Source organism: Podarcis muralis, chromosome 11 (assembly GCF_964188315.1).
Source record: "Podarcis muralis chromosome 11, rPodMur119.hap1.1, whole genome shotgun sequence".
NCBI classification, from domain to species: Eukaryota; Metazoa; Chordata; class Lepidosauria; order Squamata; family Lacertidae; genus Podarcis; species Podarcis muralis.
This window is the reverse complement of record NC_135665.1, coordinates 11450796-11473963: the sequence shown is the minus strand read 5'-3', so window position 1 is coordinate 11473963 and position 23168 is coordinate 11450796. Positions and strand designations below refer to the sequence as shown.

The following is a 23168-nucleotide window of genomic DNA, read 5'->3' as shown; positions in this document are numbered from 1 at the left end:
GTGATTTTTGGCGCCGTGGAAGTGAGTCCCTGTGCCGTGCTGTGCCGGCTTAGTGCAGCGCGCGGGGGCTCACCGAGTGGGTGGCTCGGTTCGGGGGCGCCTTGTGGGCCAGTTAAACGACCCCCATGGGCCGCTTGTGACCCAAGGGCCTTAGGTTGCCTACCCCTGGCTCATAGCTTTCATATCTCAGTTTCTAACACTGCCTCAACCATTTGTACCGTGTCCTTTCTTCTAGCAGATCAGGGTGACCAGGTGACAGCAAAAACTGCAAAAAAAAATAAAAAATAAAAAATAAAAAATAAAAAAAATTAGCAGGGGCAATTAGAATAAGATCTATTATTTGATTATTGACGTAAACCCCCAGAATGTATTTTGTATAGTTAAGCTTTTACCTCTGTCTTCAGTGCATTGTGTTTTATTTTATAGCTATGGCTAGTGGCTGATGCAAATAAAGATTATTCTGATTCTGTAGAGGCAAATAGGCGGACTGAAGTTTTGCAAGTATTTTTTTAAAAACATGCTCACAAAATCCTTTTAGAGATGTTTCTGCAACCCTAAAATACATATAGAATTACAGAGTTGGAAGGGACCCCGGGGGTCATCTAGTCCAGGGGTCAGCAAACTTTTTCAGCAGGGGGCCGGTCCACTGTCCCTCAGACCTTGTGGGGGGCCGGACTATATTTGGAAGAAAAAAAATGAACAAATTCCTATGTCTCACAAATAACCCAGAGATGCATTTTAAATAAAAGAACACATTCTACACATGTAAAAACATGCTGATTCCCGGACCGCCCTTGGGCCAGATTTAGAAGGCGATTGGGCCGGATCCGGCCCCCCAGGCCTTAGTTTGCCTACCTATATTCTAGCACAACATTTTCAATGCAGGAAATTCTGGAGTATCCCAATAGATGGGTGCGGGTGGCGGTTCTTTCACGCGGTGATAATGGGGCACTCAGATTTTATACCGCCCACGCCAGCCCTATGGAAGTTCTTTCCATGTGGAAAGTCCCTAATGTTTGTAGTGGCCAAAGTGCCGAAACAACTACTTGTGTGTTAAAGGCTTTCTCAAGTGTTCCTGCCTTGCAGAAGGAAAGTAAATGAGATACATGGAAGTGAGTCCAAACTTCTGTGCCTGCTGAGCTTAGAGCCATTGGCAGCACCCTTGCAAACAGATAAATATCTAACTGCAGAATTGCGTTTTTGTTTTGAAAACGGAAAGAGACAGTTGTTAGCATATAGGCTAGCATGTTTAATTTTTAAGAACTTCACTGAAGTATTTCAAAGTATCTTTAATCGTATGCATACCATGAATTGTGCATGTGTTGATCTAGTTTCTCCTAGGGTTGGCAACATAGCTATTTTGAGCAGGTTCTGTTGGCAAGGCGCTGTTCTACCACATCCTGCCGGGGCTACAAGTGCCAGGGGATGTTATGGTTTCTTCTGTGTACATTCTTGGAAAGATGGAGTCTATTATTATTAGAGACTACTGGTTGCTGTTAATCCTTAAGTAGACATACACTTTTAAAAGTGTGTTAGGATAAGTTTCCTGAACTCAGAGGCATTTGATTTCTGCTTAGGCAGCACGTGTTTTGAACCCCTTTCAACAAACGTCAGAATATCTGCCTGCCTTCACCCTTAGGTGGCCAAATACTGTTCTGCTACCTGGACTAACTGAGCCATAGAAATTCCCCTCATCTTTGCTTATTTGTTCCTGTATTGGTTAGAAAGGCATAATTTCGACAGCTGTTCCTAGATTTTCAGGTTTTTCCGTAACTAACTTCTTGTCTTAAGTAAAACTGATTTATGACTTTAGAGGAATCACATACGAAAATCCCACACTACTCCTGCCCAAAGTATTTTGCAAACACTCTTTGGGTTAGGGCAGAGCTCTCCAAATTGTGTGTCGCGACACGTTCGTGTATCAGCTGCAGTGTGTGGGTGTGTTACACAAATGATCCCTGTGCGTTAGTTTAACCTCCGGTTTGCTAGTAAAACTGAATTACTGTGTCGTGAAATGACGCATGTCTAAAAAGTGTGTCACCAACATGAAATGTTTGGAAAGCTCTGGGTTAGGGAAATACTGACCATTTAATGTTAGTAGCCTTTAGTGTTGTAATGTCTTGCCACAATTTGTTTTTTCTTCATCTCCTTTTTGCATGAAAAATCGACTATGCATTACCACTTATTAAGCTTGCAGGTGACATGCTGGCGGTTCTAATAAATGTGTGGCTTTTTCTGGCTGCCATCTATACCAGGTATAGATGCATCTATACCAGCGGTCAGCAGACCTTTTCAGCAGGGGGCCGGTCCACTGTCTCTCAGACCTTGTGGGGGGCCGGACTATATTTTGGGGAGGAGAAATGAATGAATTCCTATGCCTCACAAATAACCCAGAGATGCATTTTAAATAAAAGAACACATTCTACTCATGTAAAAACATGCTGATTCCTGGACCGTCTGCGGACTGGATTTAGACGGCGATTGGCCTGGATCCGGTCCCTGGGCCTTAGTTTGCCTACCCATGATCTATACCAGTGTATCTCCATACTGTGACATTCTCTGGCACAAAATAGTCAGCATAGTAAAATGACGCGCGATGTTGGAAAACCGAACATTTTATGTAGTTCCAGGTTTTGTTGTTGCTGTGGCCATATTGTGTTGAGCACTATGGGTAGCAATCAGTACCTAAAAAAATTCAGAATTGAATTCATTCCCGCTCCTGCCCTCCTTTCTTGTTAAACACACACAAAGAGTAGCTGATGTCAGGAATATCTCACCCTGCTAGGATTTTCTACCCATACCCATACTTGTTGCTTTGTTTTGCTGTATTGAAAAATTGGCCTTTGCCCACAGCTAACATGCTCCTAATCCAATAGCTGACAAATATCAAACTTGCGCCAACTATAGATTGGCATTTGTAAGATGCTTGGCTGCAGGGTTCAAAACTTATCGGGCACATTTTGCACCCAGCTGTCGCCCACTTGCAACCAGATGAAGATGCCTGGGAGCCATAACGTCTCTACCATCTGGAGCTCTGGAGATCCTTGGATCTTGCCTGTTTTCACACACCAACAACATACCCAGTAGAATTCTACCCGCATTAATTCATTTGCACAATCAGAACGAATTTCAGGAAGCCAAAAGTTGTGTTGAAAAAATATGACTTTCAAGCCGTCTGGCTTCAAAATGGCAACTAGACATTCCATTTTGGCGACTGCAACCCTAGTTTAAGGAGCCATTTGGCCCCTAGCTTATATATCCGAGTTTCTTTTTTCTTTTTTAGTATTTTTATTAAACAATTCAACGTAACAGATTATCAGCCCAAATAATCAATTATTTCCCCCCCTTTTTCCCGCCCCTCCCTCTCCCCCCCCCCCCGGTTTCTTTACACATATTGTTTTCTGCATGTTATAAAATTATACATATCCTTGCCTTGTCTATCATATGTTCAACTAACAAATTTGTGGATGTTTATTCAAAACCTGCCAGGAGTCCAGATCATTTTGTTGTCTTTTTAGGTAATTTGTAAAAAGTTCCCATTCTTCCTTGAAGTCACAGTTGTCCTTATCATGCAGTTTGTATGTCGATTTAGCCAATTCCACATAGTTCATCAATTTTTCTTGCCATTGTTCTTTTGTTGGGATTTTCTCATTCTTCCATCCTTGTGCTAGCAAGACTCTTGCTGCTGTTGTAGCGTACATAAATAAATTCTTTATTTTTCTTGGCAGGTCTTGTCCTACAATCCCTAATAAGAATGCTTCTGGGTTTTTTTTACAAAAGTCATTTTAAACATTTTTTTCCAATTCATTATATATCATTTCCCATTTTAAAAAAACTTCTCTACATTCCCACCACATATGATAAAAAGTAGCTTCTTTTTCTTTACATTTCCAACATATACGTTACCCGGTTTTGTATACAGTGGTACCTCGCAAGACGAATGCCTCGCAAGACAAAAAACTCGCAAGACGAAAGGGTTTTTTGTTTTTTGAGCTGCTTCGCAAGACGATTTTCCCTATGGGCTTGCTTCGCAAGACGGAAACGTCTTGCAAGTTTGTTTCCTTTTTCTTAACACCGTTAATTCAGTTGCGACTTGACTTCAAGGAGCAACTCATAGCACGCGGTGTGGTAGCCTTTTTTGAGGTTTTTAAAGACTTTGGTGATTTTTGAAGCTTTTCCAAAGCTTTCCCGACACCGTGCTTCGCAAGACGAAAAAAATCGCAAGACGACAAAACTCGCGGAACGAATTAATTTCGTCTTGCGAGGCACCACTGTATTTTTGCTATTTGTGCTGGTGTGGTATACCATCTGTACATCATTTTCATATAATTTTCTTTCAAGAGAGAACATTCTGTAAATTCAAGATCTACCTTCCCCAGTTTTCCCCAGTGCTCAAATTGTATATATAACCGAGTTTCTAACACTGCTTGGCTGTAGGTAGGACAAACTACCTACATATAGTATGCTACTTCCAGCTCCTAGATTTCCCACAGGGCAGGGATGGTAAACCTGCAGCCATGATGTTAGATTACAACTGCCATCAGCTCAGTTGGCATGGTCAGTAGTTGGAGATGATGAGAGTTGCAGTCTACCCCATCGGTACTGCAGAGACACTGTAAGGGTATCTTAGTCTTAAATGCTCCTGCACTCCTTCTCAGTAGTATTCCCTGTTTGTCCTTTCAGTAGTAAACCTGAAGGAGCGTCTCCACCCCCATCGTTCAGCCCAGACACTGAGGTCCAGCTCCGAGGGCCTTCTGGTGGTTCCCTCACTGCAAGAAGTGAAGTTACAGGGAAGTAGGCGGAGGGCCTTCTTGGTGATGGCGCCCGCCCTGTGAAATGCCCTCCTATCAGAGGTCAAGGAAATAAATAACTGACTTTTAGAAGAAATCTGAAGGCAGCCCTGTTTAGAGAAGTTTTTAATGACTGATGTTTTAATGTATTTTTAATCTTTTGTTGGAAGCCGCCCAGATTGGGGGGGGGGGGTATAAATAAATTATTATTATTATTATTATTTCATAGTTAAAATCTTATCAGTGCCTCAAATAAGCCAAAGTGAATAGACAGTTTTTGCAACCTGACTTGCGGTTTGTCTTAAGGCTGAAAGGCAGGTTGTAATTTCAAATTTATAACTACAGAAACACACACACGTCTTATAGCTACAAGCACCCTGATGGCCTAAATCTGATAGACTTGCATATAATGAGTCATACAGATTAGAATCATGCAAATCAAGCTATAGTTTAGATAACCTATTAAAGACAAAAGAGCAGAGCTGTATTGTCTGGGGTTTTTTTTTTAGCTGGCACCTCTAACCTTTTTTTTCTGTGTGTGGTTTATCAAGGAAAAGATTGGTTTGCCTAACACTTTCCCTTGCTTTTTTTCTTTTCTTAAAAAAACCAAGCTTCTTTCTTAACACTTCAGTAAATAGGCGTTTTAAGCCGCTCCTCTGAGACTTTTTCTAACACTTCCTCAGCTATCAAACTTTCTACAGGAAGTGGGTGTGGGGTGCAAACAACCTTCAAAAGGCAGTGAGTTCTGCCTTCTGTTGTTTAATTGCTCTTTTTATGAGCTTCACATCCCTCTGGCAAAGGGGCTCAGTCCAGTTCCTTCGCTGTCTCACATGCAATAGAACGCCAGTTATTTTAATTGTTTTATTTACAGTGGTACCTCGGGTTACAGACACTTCAGGTTACAGACTCTGCTAACCCAGAAATAGTACCTCGGGTTAAGAACTTTGCTTCAGGATGAGAACAGAAATCGTGCTCCGGCGGCAGCGGGAGGCCCCATTAGCTAAAGTGGTGCTTCAGGTTAAGAACAGTTTCAGGTTAAGAACGGACCTCCGGAACGAATTAAGTACAGTGGTAACTCGGGTTACATACGCTTCAGGTTACAGACTCCGCTAACCCAGAAATAGTGCTTCAGGTTAAGAACTTTGCTTCAGGATGAGAACAGAAATTGTGCTCCGGCGGCATGGCGGCAGCAGGAGGCCCCATTAGCTAAAGTGGTGCTTCAGGTTAAGAACAGTTCAGATTAAATACGGACCTCCGGAACGAATTAAGGACTTAACCCGAGGTACCACTGTATTTCAAAAAAATGCTTTTCAGAAAACTATGAAAAAAGTTATTGCCGTGGGCACGTTGTTTTGCACAAAGCAATTTGGTTTTTGTTTATTTATTATTTTTAAAAACATAAGCTTGAGGCAGCCCAGAGCAATCAACAAAGAAATGCAAAGTATTTTGTTTGGGACTTAGGAGCTGGTTCACAGGTGTGTATATCAAAACAAACATAGGGTCAAAGTAGGGATGCTCAGGCCTTCAAGACTACCTTTTGCCTCTTCTGTTGTATTTTTGCACAGAGATTTCAGCACCATTTGCTCTCCGCTGCACCATGTAGCCTACTGTAAGTTAAGCTCATTGCAGAAGCCCGGCTTGGTGGTGAATGAAGAAGACCCTGTGTAAAGAGCAGCTCTTAATTTCTCAAGGAGCCTTGGCTGTCCAAGACTTTGCTGCCATGAGTCACGAGGCTCTTCAGACAGGTTGCTTTAAGATGCCCATTCAGTTCCCTCCAGGTGTGCAAATCGGGTCCTCCCTTAAAGAGGGAACGTATTGCGGTGAGACCTGGACAACCGACACCCTGTGTTGTGGGTGGGTACAAGTGGTCAGCCACAACACCCGATTGGTAGGTCCCTCGAAGCTGCGTGCTATCTTGCCAATGGGACATAGTCTAAATGGTTCAAGGGACCTATTTATGCCCATGCACGTGACCCAGAGCTTCCTCTTTCGGCACATGCATTCGGAACACCCAGCAACTCTGACCTCCTAAAGAAAAGCTCAACAACCTTGGCCCATCCAAAGACAATGGGTAGATCACCGCCAGTTTTCTGATACTGTGAGTAGATCACAGTCTGTTGGAAGTTGGACGTCCCTGCTATATGGTAATTTATGGACCTAATAGGTATTGAAAGCCATTTGCCCATGTTGCCATGCAACCAGTCCATGCAGAATGTAGGCACACTATACATTGGTACCTCGGGTTACATACGCTTCAGGTTACAGACTCCGCTAACCCAGAAATACATAGACCAATAATTATGAAATTACAGTGAGGTTTCATAAGTTAACTGTTTATATTTGGACAACTTTTCTGCTGTACTTTGTTGGAAGGAGTAAAACAACCATTTCCTTAATAACAATTTAAGCAATTTATTTCACTGAAACAATAACTTCATAGCATATGTATCCATGTTTACTGATGTGTAACAATAATGGATGTGTAACAATTTTTTTAAAAAAACTTAGACTGAGTTTTAGTACACATGAAAAATCCTTATTTCCTGATGAATAGCCTTTGGACTATAATGTAACTTAAATAGAAAACTATCTTTAGAAAGATGTTTCCTCCCAAAGTATTTTATTTTTAAAATCCGATTTAAATTTTTATTTATTTATTTATTTTTAAAATCATTGATTTTTATCCACCCCGGTAGAAACTACCCTACAGAGGTGAAGTTTACCTTTGTTGCTCCATGCACTGTCTCTGTCCCAGCCCATGTGGCCCTTGGAAGCTTGCCCAGAGAGAATTCGGCCCTCAGACTCAGAGTGTGACCCCACCCTTGTACTATGCGTCTTAAGTGATTTGATCCTGTGCTCTACTGTCCTTGTTCCAGTCATGGAACATGCCGTGAAAATGTAACAGGGATTTCAGTGCATACATTAAATATAGGATGGGGAGAGGAAGGCAGGGATGTGTACATTTTCTTTCCTTAATGTAACTAACAGCAGTCCTCCTTGAAATTAAATTACTCATTTTCATGTTTCCAGGAGCGAACCCACGGTATGTACATATCGAATGGCATTAATTCTACTTAAATCTTCGTTATAGAGCCGCTGGACTTTGACCTTAATGCTCCGCTTAGCCCCCTGGCAGGCAGACAAAACAACTAAACTGAAAGCCTGAAATTTGAGTGTTCGAAATCCTATTTCGGATGATGGGTGTAGTAGCTCCAGAGAGCTAGAGGAAAGGAGGCGTGTAAACAGTTGGCTATAGCGTGGAAGAGAGAGAATCTAATGGCAAGTGTGCCTGAAGGAGCGTCTCCTTCTCAGTAGTATTCCCTATTTGTTTTTTCAGTAGTAAACCTGAAGGAGCATCTCATCCCCATTATTCAGCCTGGACACTGAGGTCCAGCGCTGAGGGCCTTCTGGTGGTTCCCTCACTGCGAGAAGCCAAGTTACAGGGAACCAGGCAGAGGGCCTTCTCGGTAGTGGCACCCACCCTCTGGAACGCCCTCCCACCAGATGTCAAAGAGAAAAATAGCTACCAAACTTTTAGAAGACACCTGAAGGCAGCCCTGTTTAGGGAAGCTTTTAATGTTTAATAGGGCATTGTATTTTAGTGTTTTGTTGGAAGCCGCCCAGAGTGTCTGGGGAAACCCAGCCAGATAAATTATTATTATTAGGTAAAGGTAAAGGGACCCCTGACCATTAGGTCCAGTCGTGACCGACCAACTCTGGGGTTGCGGCGCTCATCTCGCTTTATTGGCCGAGGGAGCTTTCGGGTCATGTGGCCAGCATGACTAAGCCGCTTCTGGCGAACCAGAGCAGCGCACGGAAACACCGTTTACCTTCCCACCGGAGTGGTACATCTAGACTGGCAGGAGCAGGGACCGAGCAATGGGAGCTCACCCCGTCGTGGGGATTTGAACCACCGACCTTCTGATTGGCAAGTCCTAGGCTCTGTGGTTTAACCCACAGCGCCACCCGCGTCCCTTATTATTATTATTATTGTTTTATTGCGCTTTTGCTTTAATGCACTTGGTAGATATGGCTGCCTATGAGAGCGCGGATGCAGCTGCTCAGGAGCCCAGTTATGTCAACCCTAGCTTGCAGAACCGGCAACCCCTCTCCCCTTTTCAAACACCCTCCCTTGTGCAGTGTTCCCTCAACATCCACTCTTCTCCCCTCTCTTTGTGAGTCTTACGGGGCAGCCGCCGCCACTGCCTCTGGTTCTCTGAGCTGTCTTGCCGCCCAAAGAAAGGTGCCTCATGAAAGTGAAAAACTTCTGGGAAATGATATATAATGAAATGAAAAAGATGTTGAAATATACATTTACTAAGAAACCAGAAGCATTTTTACTTGGCATTGTAGGGGAGGATATTAACAGACAGGATTGTAAGTTGTTTTTATATGCAATGGCAGCAGCAATAATACTATTGGCACAAAAATGGAAGCAAGAATTGTCGATGAAAGAAGAATGGCAAATGAAATTAATGGACTATGCAGAATTTGATAAATTAACAGAAAGGATTCGAAATCTGCGGGATCAGAGATTCTTAGAGGACTGGAGTAAATATTTGAACTATTTGAAAAGCAATTGTAATAAACAGATTACGCTAGTAGGACTGCAAGAAGTTCTGTAAGGAGCACTTTGTGAAATATTGCCAGGAAGACTTTGAAAAGAATTATCAGTTAATGACAATTAAAAGTAATAGAGAAATTAAGAAATGCAGAACAAAGAAATGTGATTTCCGGCGCCGCGAAAGCAAGCAGAAGGCCATGTCTTTAGTTGCCAGCACCTCTGCTTAGGTCTGCATAAGACCACTGTGCACTCAATTTATTTGCAAGATGAAAGCAGACTCATTTTTATAGTACAGTGGTACCTTGGTTCTCAAACGCCTTGGTTCCCAAACACCGAAAACCCGGAATTAAATGTTCTGGTTTTAGAAAGTTTTTCAGAAGCCAAACGTCCGATGCGACTGTCGGCTATTGTTTCGGAGGCGCCTGCACCAATCAGAAGCTGCGCCTTGGTTTTTGAACATTTCGGAAGTCAAACGGACTTCTGGAACTGATTAAGTTTGGGAACTTTTGTTTTAGCTATTTATTTTGCGTTTTTGTTTTTGAGGCTTTTTCGGTTAATTTGTTTTTGTGACTGTGTGGAACCCAGTTCAGCTACTGATTGATTGTGTGACTGTGGAAATGGATAAAAGCCCCCATCCAAACAATGACTATCATAAGTGCAAGTAAGGAAAAAAAATTATTTTAATTTTTATCATCTACAATACTGTCTTATTTATTTTATAGTACAGCACATTGATTATTGCTTTCATTTTATGGATCAATGGTCTCATTAGATAGTTAAATTGCTGTTTTAGGGATTGCATTTTTAGGGATTGCTTTTAAAAGTCTGGAACGGATTAATCCATTTTGCATTACTTTCCATGGGAAAGCATGTCTTGTTTTTGGAATGCTTTGGTTTTGCAATGGACTTCTGGAACAGATTAAGTTTGAGAACCAAGGTACCACTGTACAATGACAGCCCTTTCTAGTCTGTTGTCAAATTTAGGAGTTCCTACTCGCTTGCACAGATTTGGCCCAGTCATATGTCTTGTCTCAAGCCCAGCCATGCCATACTGGAAGTATATTTGCTCATCTTAATTTGTGTCTTCCAGTTCTCATTTGTGGTCATTGATCGTTTTTTATGAGGTGTTTCCTTGTTCTGCACATTTTACTATTAGTGGATGTTTGCCAGTGAAACAAGTGTCTGCATCATCCAGATTTTGCATTTATTTTTCCTACTTTAACACGATAATAGGAGGAAATGTTCAGATATGGTTTCTCAAGGGACAGCTTAAGAACAATGCTGTTGTGCTGGAGGAGCAAGGCATCTTTTTCTACTCGATCCCTGTTTTTCTTATCATGGCGGTTCTTTGCAGTTCATAAACCTGGAATTATTGAGTACAATCGGGTTGTTTTTCAATTTCTTCATCATTTAGTTGTGGGAAAAATAATTTTCATGTATTTAATAAGCAATTCCAGTCTAATACTCATGGGTGCTCTTAAGTATTTCCAAGAATTAGGTAAATTATTTTCGGCATATCAGATCAGCTTCACAAGTAATTGAACCAGATATACCATAATACCTCAGTGAATGTCCGACTCGTCTAGCGTCCATTCCGGCAAACATCCGCGGCAAACCCGGAAGTACAGGAACGGGTTACTTCCGTGTTTGCCGCATGCGCAGAAGTGCTAAATTGCTCTTCGCGCATGCGCGGAAGCGCAAACCGATCCATGTGCGGGTGCAGACATTGTGCTTTGCCCTGCATCCTTTTCAGCTAGCGGCTGGGGCTCCGGAACGGATCCCGGTCGCAAAACAAGTTACCACTGTATCTGAAATAAAAATCAGCAGAGGAAGATTTTGGGAGAAATTAGACTCATTGTAGCCGGAACACTGATGCTGTTACGTAACACTGATGCTGATGTTACCCATTCCTGCTGGAGTTCCCACATAATTTCTCTTCTTAAAGTGAATTCAGTTTGCAGTAGTTTGCCCTAACTGGACATCAGTTCACGAATACTGTATTAATTGAAGGGTATTTGCTATTTAGACTATAACTTGCTCTAATTAACTGATTGCCCAGAAATCCTACCCGGCTCCTACTCATCTGAAATATTCAGTTCTGCATATAGGTCACACCTAAAAATTGGTACTGGGACTTAACAATTTAAAATGCATTTTCTGTGCTGCTTTCCAAGTACTTAGAAACCATTTTTTGTTCTGTATATGTATTAAATTCTGTGTACATTAAACATTTTCCTGTATTTTAATATTGTTTACATGTCACCCCTGGTTTAGACTCTTATACAAATCCTGCATACATGGCAATATATTTGCCAGGTGGGGCACATCACATTTTGTTGCATCACATTTCTTTCTCACTCTGCAATCGAGTATGAACTTGCATATATTAGCATGGATTTCTGGCAATCCTTGATAACTAGCTTAAAATGGTGAGCTGTCTTACGAATGCTCGGTAGGTTTTTTCTTTCATTGCTTGTTGCGTTGTTGATTTCCCTTCCTGGAGGTGAATACAATGCTAAGGATTCATTTGAATTCTAGACACGGTAGTTCCATGTCACGGAGCCAGGATCCTTCCCCAAGGGAAAAGGTGAAAGTGCTTCCCATCACTCACCTTCCCTGCCAGTGATTAGGGACTGACATTGACTACTTCCAGTGGGAGTGCCAAGGAGTCATTTTCAGCCAGAAAGAGGGTAATTGTGATACAGTTCCTGGGAGGGGGGACGACGAGAAACTGACAGAATGAAGACCAATTAAACTCTTTATTCCCTTCCCTACAGGAATACAGCGAGTCCCATAATAAACCACTCTCTGATCTTCACGGTGAGTAGTTTTATGGTTACTTCCTGCAATCTTAGGTTCACTTACTTCTGCGCTGAACTCAATGAGACTTACTCCGGAGTTAAAAGAGAGAGAGCGCATAGGATTATGCCATCGGCCTGTGATCCTCGATACAGTCACTTGTAATAAATGCCCCTTGAACTCCACAAGACCTGCCACCAGGTAAAAACGTACTTTGGATTGGCAAGACCCAGTGAGCGTACGGTTATTGTATTTACTTTTAAAATTATTGATGGCTCGCCAGATATTGCGTAATAATATGCAAAGCGGAAGCAAAGTGCTGTTGCCCTTACGGATTCACTGTGTGTTTTCACCTTCCTTTCCCAGCGTTGGCTTTGTTTTGTTTTAAAGAAAGTAATATTGATCTCAAATCCAGTTTAGGCTGCATGGGATTTAAAAATGCGGCTGGCTTTAGAATGCTGTCATTCTTCTCTCAAAGGACTTTCCACTTGACAGCAAATCTCTCGCCGTTGCCTAGAACCACGGAAGGCGTTTTTTGTTTTTTGTTTTTTGCTTCAGACTGTGTAAACAATAGTGTGAGACCCTGCAGTTTCTTACTGTACGAGAAACTGAAGGCATTGCTTATTTGCGTAATTCTGCTTGAGCAGAGCGATTGCAAGAATCTGTTCCTTTTTCTGAAGAACCGAATGAGGCTTTGGAAGCAGGCAGCCATATGCAAATCAAGGATACAAGGTTCAGTGCATTCCAGCACATTTAAGAGTCCCTGCGTGACTTGCTTTGCACTCTTGAACTACAGTAAACAAAACAAAAAAAAAGCATTAGTTTTAACAAACTTGTAATCCCATACACACTTACCTGGGAGGAGCCTCATTGAACACAGTGGGGCTTACTTATAAGTAAACATGCATAGGTTTTCACGGTCTGCTCAAGCATGAAAAACGTGCCTACTAAATGGATATGGCCAAAAAAACCAAAAGTCTTACAAAACAGCTGGGTTTAGATGGATTTCATTTTCAATTACAAAGATTCTTCAGAAACAGGTTAAGATGTGTTTGTTACTTGGTCTGCATACATCTTTAAAAAGAAGGTGTTTCCTTCCTAGTGTTTTTATCCTTCATTCGTCAGTGATCTTATCTTCCTTTTTATTCAGTAAAGCGTTGAAGAATCTGTGTCAGTGTAAACTAGTCTGTGTTGAGGAGCCACAAACTGTGACTAGAGGGAGGGTTTGAACTGAGCAATTCTGTACAGTGGTACCTCGGGTTAAGAACTTAATTCATTCTGGAGGTCTGTTCTTAACCTGAAACTGTTCTTAACCTGAAGCACCACTTTAGCTAATGGGGCCTCCTGCTGCTGCCGCGCCGCCGGAACACGATTTCTGTTCTTATCCTGAAGCAAAGTTTTTAAACCTGAAGCACTATTTCTGGGTTAGCGGAGTGTGTAACCTGAAGCGTATGTAACCTAAAGCGTATGTAACCCGAGGTACCACTGTACTTGCATTATGCTGGGTCCATAGATAAGTGTAGGGACAAGCGTGGCGTTGTGGTCTAAACCACTGAGCTGCTTGGGCTTGCCGATCAGAAGGGTGGTGGTTCAAATCCCCATGACGGGGTGATCTCCCGTTTTCTCTGTCCCAGCTCCTGCCAACCTAGCAGTTTGCAAGTGCGCCAGTGTAGGTAGATAAATAGGTACCGCTGCGGCGGGAAGGTAAATGGTGTTTCTGTGCGCTCTGGTTTCCGTCACGGTGTTCTGTTGCACCAGAAGCGGTTTAGTCCTGCTGGCCACATGACCTGGAAAGCTGTCTGTGGACAAACGCCGGCTCTCTTGCCCTGAAAAGCAAAATGAGCACCGCAACCCCACAGTCGCCTTTGACTGGACTTAACCGTCCAGGGGTCCCTTACCTTACCATAGATAAGCCATTGTTACACTGGCAGAATGGCCAGTGAATCCTATCCCTGGAGTGGAGCAGGGAAACATCCGAGAAGAAAATACAAAACTAGAAAAACAATAGATATGCCTTCAACATCCCTGGAAGAGCCACTACAATTCACACACAATCCACATGCATAGGCAGCTAGTGATTTGTAGCAATTGGGACATGCTCCTAGCAGGCCTACAGTGGTACCTCGGGTTAAGAACTTAATTCGTTCTGGAGGTCCGTTCTTAACCTGAAACTGTGCTTAACCTGAGGTACCACTTTAGCTAATGGGGCCTCCCGCTGCTGCCGCGCCACCACCGCACAATTTCTGTGCTCATCCTGAAGCAAAGTTCTTAACCTGAGGTACTATTTCTGTGTTCGCAGAGTCTGTAACCTGAAGTGTATGTAACCCGAGGTACCACTGTACTTGCATCACAGCACATGTAACATTGGCCAGGGGTCCCTTTACCTTTACCTAAGTGTCACGTGGACAGAAGCCACAGGAGGAGCCCTAGTCCAATGGAACTCTCCCTGCCTCTCCCTGCAAACATCCTGGAACAGCAGGGCTTTCACACATGTACTTTGCCTTCAAACATTCAAAGGAGGGGGTGGAAGGGGGAGGTGTTGGAGTGGAAGGCATGTTCCCACCCATTAGCAGTGGGTTGAAGAAGAGACACGGGGGGGGGGGGATTTTGAAAGCCTTGAGAAGGTACACCTTCAAAAGCGCCCCCCCCCAATGCTTCTCCTTTCTGCATTGCCAGGGGTTGGGCCGTCAGTTGTGCGGCAGGAGCTCACCTTGTTGGAACATAGAAGCAACCAGCAGCCTCACACACAAAATTGGGATTCCTGGAGGGCCATGTTTGTTCTGCAAGCCAGAGGTTTTCCCATCCCTGCTGTAGGACCTAAGAGCCCTTCAGCTTGCAGAACTTGAGAATAGGACTTCTCCCAAAAATGCAACGGCATTAAAAAATAATAATTGTCAGATGATGTCTCTAATCCAGGGGTAGGCAAACTAAGGCCCAGGGGTCGGATCTGGCCCAACTGCCTTCTAATGCGTCCTTTTATTTAAAATGCATCTCTGGGTTATTTGTGGGACATAGAAATTCGTTCATTTCCCCCCCAAAAATATAGTCTGCCCCCCCCCCATGGTCTGAGGGACAGTGGACCGGCCCATGGCTGAAAAAGTTTGCTGACCCCTGCTCTAATCCAAAACGGAAAAAAGATGTGAAAACCATAATGAATAAAATCTTAATCATAAATCACTTTTCTCCATGTATCAGGACATAAATGGGTTGTTGCTGTTTTAATAGAGGAATGTTTATAGGAACACGTGAAAGCTTTTTAGGTTCTATCCCTCTATTAGGCAATTATTGCTGTTAATGACTGTCAATCCGTCCCCAGCCTGTGTAGCAAGCTTTGAGTAGCTAGTCTTCTATCCTGTGGGTCTGTGGGAAGTGCTTCTACTGGTTTATGTGGCAGCTCATGCAGAGCTTGCAGACGCACACTGAGTAACCAGTGTGAGCCTTTCTATTTTTAAGCGTGTTAATTTTAGTACACCTTCGTTTATATGTGGCTTGTTGAAATGTATCTCTAGCAGCGGGGCTAAGCCTGCACAGCGATGATACTAATCGCACAGGTAGAACTACTTAGAAAAATAAAACGCCATCCTTTGGGGATGAGGCGAATAGAGTATTCTAACGAAAACCGTTTTCAGAAATAAAATTCTGCATAATTTTGTTTCTTGAAACACTGTGACTTATTATGAGCTAAGTGTGGTGTCCTTAAAAAAAAAAAAAGCTCTGTACGTTTCAACAACTGCATGGCAGGCAGAACTTTATTCGGAGATGCCGTGATGAAGAAAGCTTCATTAACTTAAATTCTGTCTTGATCAATGGCATTTGTATGTGTGTTACTTCCCCTACTCTTTCACATTTCCTTAGGAAGCCCTAGCAGCCCTCAACTTGATTTTAAATCAATCCAACCCGACTATAATTCAGTTAAGACATTTGGGCTCTTCTTTGGGTATGTGACATTGGCTGTTAGTGCAAATGACACAAAAAAAGAAGAGTCGCCTTTTGTGACACATGCACTCCCCAGCCCTTGTGGAGAATCTAGATTCATCTGTATGCCAGTTAAAAACTGGACTACTTAGCTCTTTGATGGACTGTATTTGATTAGGCCAAGGTATTCGGGCTCAAGTGTGGCTCACTAATATTTGTGTGATCATTAAGCAGTAGGCAATGCAAGCCCTGTTCACTTCGTACATGTATTGAAAGCTTGCGGGCAGGGGAATGCGTTCTTGCCTGCTGCTCCTGACAACCACTTGTTCAGTAGAAGGTGTGAGAGGGCTCTGGGGACATACAGCTATGTGTGCAGAGGTTCTTCCGCATGGTTTGGAATCTGCATTCTCAGGTGTACTGAGAGCACACACTCCTATACAGTGGATGCTCGGGTTGCGAACGTGATCCATGCGGGAGGCACATTCGCAGCCCGCACCGCTTCATCTGCGTATGCACAGGTTGCGATTCGGTGCTTCTGCGCATGCACAAAGCATGATTTATCGCTTCTGCGCATGCACGACCGCCAAAACACGGAAGTAACCCATTCCGGTACTTCCTGGTTTTGGTGCATCCGTAACCCTAAAAAACGCAACCTGAAGCGTCTGTAACCCGAGGTATCACTGTAATTCATTTTATGCCTTCTGCTGAAAATGTGGAAAGGTTGGGGTCCAGTGGTTGTGATCGTACTTCTCCCTCTACGTATTAACTTGTTTAATGATGATGATGCTGATGATAAGAAGAAGAAGGACCCCTGGATGGTTAAGTCCAGTCAAAGGTGACTATGGGGTTGCATCACTCATCTTGCTTTTCAGGCCGAGGGAGCCAGTGTTTGGCCACAGACAGCTTTCTGGGTCATGTGGCCAGCAGGACTATACTGCTTCTGGTGCAACGGGACGGGACACTGTGATGGAAACCAGAGTGCACAGAAATGCTGTTTACCTTTCCGCCGCGGAGGTATCTATTTATCTACTTGCCCTGGTGTGCTTTTGAACTGCTAGGTTGGCAGGAGCTGGGACAGAGCAACGGCAGCTCACCCCGTCATGGGGATTCAAACCGCTGACCTTCTGATGGGCAAACTCAAGAGGCTCAGTCGTTTAGAGCACAGCGCCACCCGCGTCCCCTTGTTTAATATGCACATACTCAAACCGGGGCTACGAAAAGAATATTGGGTGGAGGGGCAAAATAGGGCAAAACATGGAAGCGATGCATTTGTGAATTATGAACCATCTCTGCAGAAGGTGAGCAAATTACATCCCTTAGTTCAGAATATGTGTCTTTGTTTTTTGGGGGGTGTTTTGTTTTTTTGCTCAGGTGCCTTGCAACAGTAGCATTACAAGGGAGATATGAGTAAGGGGGACTAACAGGAAATAAGTCATTTTCCTGTCTGCTTCACGGTGAAAGCAAATGTCTCTGTCCTTTATTGTATTGCTTAGTCACACAATATTACCTGTCCAAAGGGATGAATTGTTTTGATTTAAGAGGCTGGTATCCTGAGGGTTTGTAATGCCTGTGGGCATGCAGTCTTCTTGATAGCTCATAGCTTTTGTGAATAGAGAGAAGTTGATTTTCACCCCAACATCCTGCCCCCAAGCAATTTTAAATGAATCCCTGTCTCGTGATGAATGTGTCATGCAGCTGTTCCATCTTTCTGCCTGAAAGCCATGAATATAGTTGAAAACTGCAGGCTTCAGCATGTGACCTAATCCTTTGGAGTCGCAGACATTTTATAATCCTTTTGAAAGTCCTTAGAATTTGAGTTATAGCATTTGTGCTAGGGTGATGATTTATAGATACGGGTGCACCTTGTTAGAGAAAACAAACATAACACCTTGTTACCTTTCCCACTGCAATACTTTTTTCTTCAACAAATGGGGTGCAAAGACAGGATTAATCTCTTCAGGAAAATATCGAGCATGTACATCAGGGGCCAGCAAACTTTTTCAGCCAGGGGCCAGTCCACTGTCCCTCAGACCTTGTGGGGGGCCGGACTATATTTTGAAAAAAGAAGAACGAATTCCTATGCCCCACAAATAACCCAGAGATGCATTTTAAATAAAAGGACACATTCTACTCATGTAAAAACACGCTGACCATTGGCGGGCCAGATTTAGATGGCAGTTGGGCTGGATCCGGGCCCTGGGCCTTAGTTTGCCTACCCATGATGTACATCATTTTAGAAGAATGTTTAAGTTGCTACATGTGGCTTTGTCAACAGCAATATAGACACTTCCGTGTAAAGTTCACCTGCACAGAGAATAGTGTGGATATTTCCCCCCAATATGGAGATTAATTCCATGTTAGAAGCAAACACCCAAATTCATACAATGAGTCTGCTGTAGAGTTGGATGATGAGATGAGTGTCCTAGGTTCAGATCTAGCTCTGAAAGTGAGCCGCAATTTTTAACCGCCCACCTTATGCTAAAAATGGGATAAGCTGTCCTTACCTGCGAGCTGGCTGAGTGAGTCATAGGGAATTCCAGTTTGAGTAAAGGGACAGCCCCTTAAGTCTCTCTGACTTACTTTTTGGCTTATATAGTTTGTGAAAACAACAAAAATATACAAATATTGGGGGGAGGAATCGAACAGAAGCTATGTATCCTATCAGCCAGGAGGTAAAAAAAACCCTAAATATACACACAAAAGAAAACCCCGGGACAGCGACAAAACCCTTTTCTTTTAATAGATACCCGTTGAAGTTTCTGCTAACTATCAGTTGCGAACTGCAAGATTTGCAGTGGCTGCCCAAAGGTTGAGGTACATTTTAATGTAAAGATGTACTTGGGTTGATTCTGTTCTTTAATATTGGATTAGTTATATATATATATTCTGTGGTTGATATGACCATGATGGTAGAAACAGCAATAAACTGTGACAGTTACTAGCAGTAGTGGCCCTTAAATATTTTTCACTTGTTGGATTTTCTAAGCGTCCTGTAAGTCAGGGAGAAAAATGTAAATTTAATTCTTCCACCCAGGGGGAAAAATAATAATATTTTCAGCAGTCTAAATGGGCCAGACAGCTTGCGCACTGGGCATTTTATTATGTAGACAGAGTAGCCATTGTTCTTCCCACGACGCCTGTGTTGCTTCAGTCTATATCAAATAATGCTCCCAAGAAGCATTGTGAAAGTAATGATTCCCCTTTGAAAGAATCCCCAAACTTTGGGGGGATTATTCTATCATTTGGTTTAAACAGGACCAGATGGGCTTGTAAAGCACAGCATGCCAGAGCGAGATCCAATAGTACATGCTGGCTTTGGTTATGAAAATGGCTTGTAAAATACTGCTCACGTTGTCGTCCGATCACGTTAGCTTCCATTAGTGCAGGCGCGGAAGCAGCTAAGATCTGGACTGCATTTTGTTTAGCTTCTCCTTAGAAAGCCAAGAGAATTTTGTTAAAATCAGTACTGTCTAAATTAATACTGGCCTCCTGAGATATTTTTCCAAGCCAAGAACAAGGAACTCAACCCAATGGGTTTATTTGGAAGCAAAATCCCATTTGATCTTACTGGTTCTGCTTTCCAGTAACGTAGCTGTGACCCGCGCCCCCCCAAAACCCCCCCTACAATTGACTTGTAGTTCCATTCCATGCTGGGAATCAGGATGTTAAATATTGGTTTTAATAACTTGATTCTAGCAGGCATTGGCTGAGGCCAAACATCAGGGGTTGTCTTCCTTTCTGGATGAATGGGCACATTTTGAATTTCGATAAGAGTTCTGGAGGCACCAGTCAAAAAATGGCTGCCATGGAAGGGATGTGCATAACACAAAATTGCGGAGAAAACCACCCCAACAACTTTGTGCTTACCATGGGGAGTCAATTGTGTCCTGCTGGTCCTAGGTAAAAATGATAAACAACCCCTGGATGATTAAGTCCAGTCAAAGGTGACTGGGGTTGCGGTGCTTATCTCGTGTTCAGGCCGAGGGAGTCGGTGTTTGTCCACAGACAGCTTTCTGGGTCATGTGGCCAGCAGGAGTAAAACGCTTTTGGCGCAACGGGACACCGTGATGAAAGTCAGAGTGCACGGAAACACCGTTTACCTTCCAGCTGCAGTGGTACCTATTTATCTAGTTGCTCTGGTGTGCTTTCGAACTGCTAGGTTGGCACGAGCTCACTCCGTCGCGAGGATTCGAACCACTGACTTTCTGATCGGCAAGCCCAGGAGACTTAGTGGTTTAGACCATAGCACCACCCGTGTCCTGAATGAACAAGCACACAATCACTGATAGGTCCACCTGCCATTGTGAGGCTCAAAGCAATGAAGATGATGCCTCCCCAGCTGTTGCCATTGGCTGTGGGTTTCTTGTGATGTCACAAAAGCACTTGGCAACTGAGTGGATATAAAGGCAGGCCAAGGGGAAAGCCCTTTATTATTTCCAGCAGGACACACCTGGCAATGGAGGGCACTACTGGAAGTCTTCACAGGTGTTATGTACAGTATCTGGTGCCACGATCTGTCTTCCAGGTTGAGGTCACAGCTCCTTGCACTGTGTCCTGAAATCTAGCATCAGTGCAATGAATTTGTGCAGGGCACATGGATGAAAGTACCGTATTTAATGTTGCCTAAGACTGGTGTTTCCCAGTAGTGATGTATGGAAGAGAGCTGGACCATAAAGAAGGCTGATCACCAAAGAATTGATGCTTTTGAATTATGGTGCTGGAGGAGACTCTTGAGAGTCCCATGGACTGCAAGAAGAACAAACCTATCCATTCTTAAGGAAATCAGAAGAACACTGGAAGAACAGATCGTGAAGCTGAGGCTCCAATACTTTGGCCACCTCATGAGAAGGGAAGACTCCCTGGAAAAGACCCTGATGTTGGGAAAGATGGAGGGCACAAGGAGAAGGGGACGACAGAGGACAAGATGGTTGGATAGTGTTCTCGAAGCTACCAGCATGAGTTGGACCAAACTGCGGGAGGCAGTGGAAGACAGGAGTGCCTGGCGTGCTCTGGTCCATGGGGTCACGAAGAGTCGGACACGACTAAATGACTAAACAACAACAACAAGACTGGTGTGGCTCTGTGATGCCTTCATCACTTCTCCTGCTGATGTCTCTCTGTTCGGACTGCAAGTACTTTTGACTGGCAATCAAGGCTTTTCTCTTAGGCCTAGGAAACTTGAGAAGCTTGCATTCGGAGCAGAGTTGGGCAATCTGTGGACCAAGAGTTGCACGTGGCCCTCAGCCGAATCTCATGTGTCTGGGGGAAACTGAGGAAGGGAAGTGGCTTCAAGGAGAGCCGAAACAGAAGGACTGTAGGAGGAGGAGGGAAGCTTTCTGCAAGGGCAGAAAGGGGAGGCGGAGGCAAGAGCCAGGCAAGGAGAGGGTGGAAAAAACTTGTTTGTGATTCTGGCCCATTCACTACCATAATGACAGGTTACCTTTGAAGTAGGTGACCTTAGAGAGAAATACACTTCCTCACCTCTTCTTGGGGGGCTGTTTTGAGGAAGCTTGCATGAGTGGTTCTTGAGGAGTTCTTGGAATTAAAATATGAGAAGACTTGTTGTTGGGGAAATAAATGTCAGTGTGGGGCTGCCGTTGCCTGCTTTCCTTGGAAATAAAGAGGGTCTGAACAGCTTAGCTCACTTAAAAGGAAGTTGCTTTTAAGTGCCATCAATGCAAATAGGACGGGAATGCACTCTGAGTTAGGCCATTTATAGGGAGAAGCTCTGCCAGAGTGCTGTTTTTGTGGAAAGGCAGGATGTAAATTGGTGTGAAACATACAAACATTTTTCTTCCTATTGCTTGCATGCTTTTCCTGTTAGACTTTCAGCCTTCCTGTTAGAACATTGGCACTGAAAGAGAAAGAATATATGGTGTGAGCCAAATTGATTTGCTTCTAAAGCAAAAGCATTCAGCTATGGCTTTGCCACTAAGAGGTTTTTATAGAGAGTAAAATAATGTCTCTGCCTTCTCCCTCCAGTTATTTTTTTTTAATTTGCAAAACAAGTACAAACTATATGCTGCAAATAGTCTCTGGCTGATTTCACACAAAGACTGTCAGGCTTCTACCAGGGAAACCTGGATTCAGACACCATCTGGACCTTGAAGTTCATTGAGTGGCCTTTGGAGCAGGGATAATCCGTAGTAGTATGTCTCTCTAGTAATTTTACTTGTGCAGATACAAGGGAAAACACATAGGTGCCCTATTACCAATTTCATACTAAAAATGTAAACCTGCCTTTGTGTTCTTCAATTCCTGCTTCTCGCTGCAGCACTTATCTGAATGGGAACTTTATATTTTTCCTTGGGCTCTTTGGCTGAAAGTTTGGGATCAAAATGAGACAAATGGAGGAAAAGTCATGTTCAGATTTATGTAAGAAAGGCAAGACAGAGCTGTTCCACCAGGCCTTTGGCCAGGGCACAGCCTGACTCCCTCCCTCGTCAATCTTCGCGGAGCTCTGGCCCAATGGTTGCCAGTGGCTTGAATTAATTAATTTTATAATGAATGATTTTAGAGTGTTGTTTATGCTGTATTTTTGTACTGTTTTATTGTTGTTAGCCGCCCTGAGCCCGGCTTCGGCTGGGGAGGGCGGGATATAAATAAAATTTATTATTATTATTATTATTATTATTATTATTATTATTATTATTATTATTAGTGAGTCCTGTCAGTTTCTGCTTGTGCAACGAGCCCCTGCACACCCCACCCTGAATTTGGCTTGAGGGGCTGGGGAAATCCATGGAACAGGAGAAGGGATATGGGGATATTGTTCCATGTGCTATCGATCACCTTGCATGGTTGAATTCCCCTTAAAATTCTTATTTGTGATAGTGTATGTCTAGGGTAGTTTACAGAAGGATCAAAACAGCATAAATGTGAATGGGGAGAAACAAAGTTGTAGTGCGCTAAATAAAAACAGCAGCATAAATAGCAGTATTAACATTGCATCTAAAATAGTGTATTTGCCTGGTGCTGAGGGCAATAAAACAGGTGCTAGATGAGCCTCACTGGGGTGCTACCACTGAGAAGCCCCTCACTTCTCAGGGTAGCCACTAACTTTACCTTGGACAGCAGGAAAAGCTGCAGGAAGAGAATAT

The 23168-nt window shown here is 43.3% G+C and overlaps 1 protein-coding gene across 11 annotated transcripts in view; it reads left to right on the top strand.

Annotated features, from left to right (window-relative positions):
• The window catches only part of SEMA4D (semaphorin 4D), a 134717-nt gene that overhangs the window by 9121 nt on the left and 102428 nt on the right, over nucleotides 1-23168 (top strand). For 9 of the 11 annotated variants that reach the window (XM_028749559.2, XM_077936052.1, XM_077936053.1 and 6 more), the window contains exon 2: nucleotides 12132-12174. The exons of 1 other annotated variant lie outside the window; for it this stretch is intronic. The gene's annotated coding sequence lies outside the window, so the exon portion shown is untranslated. Of the gene's footprint in view, nucleotides 1-12131; nucleotides 12175-12331; nucleotides 12355-23168 lie in introns of those variants that run through there. One more of the 11 variants, XM_077936051.1, reaches the window with a different exon arrangement.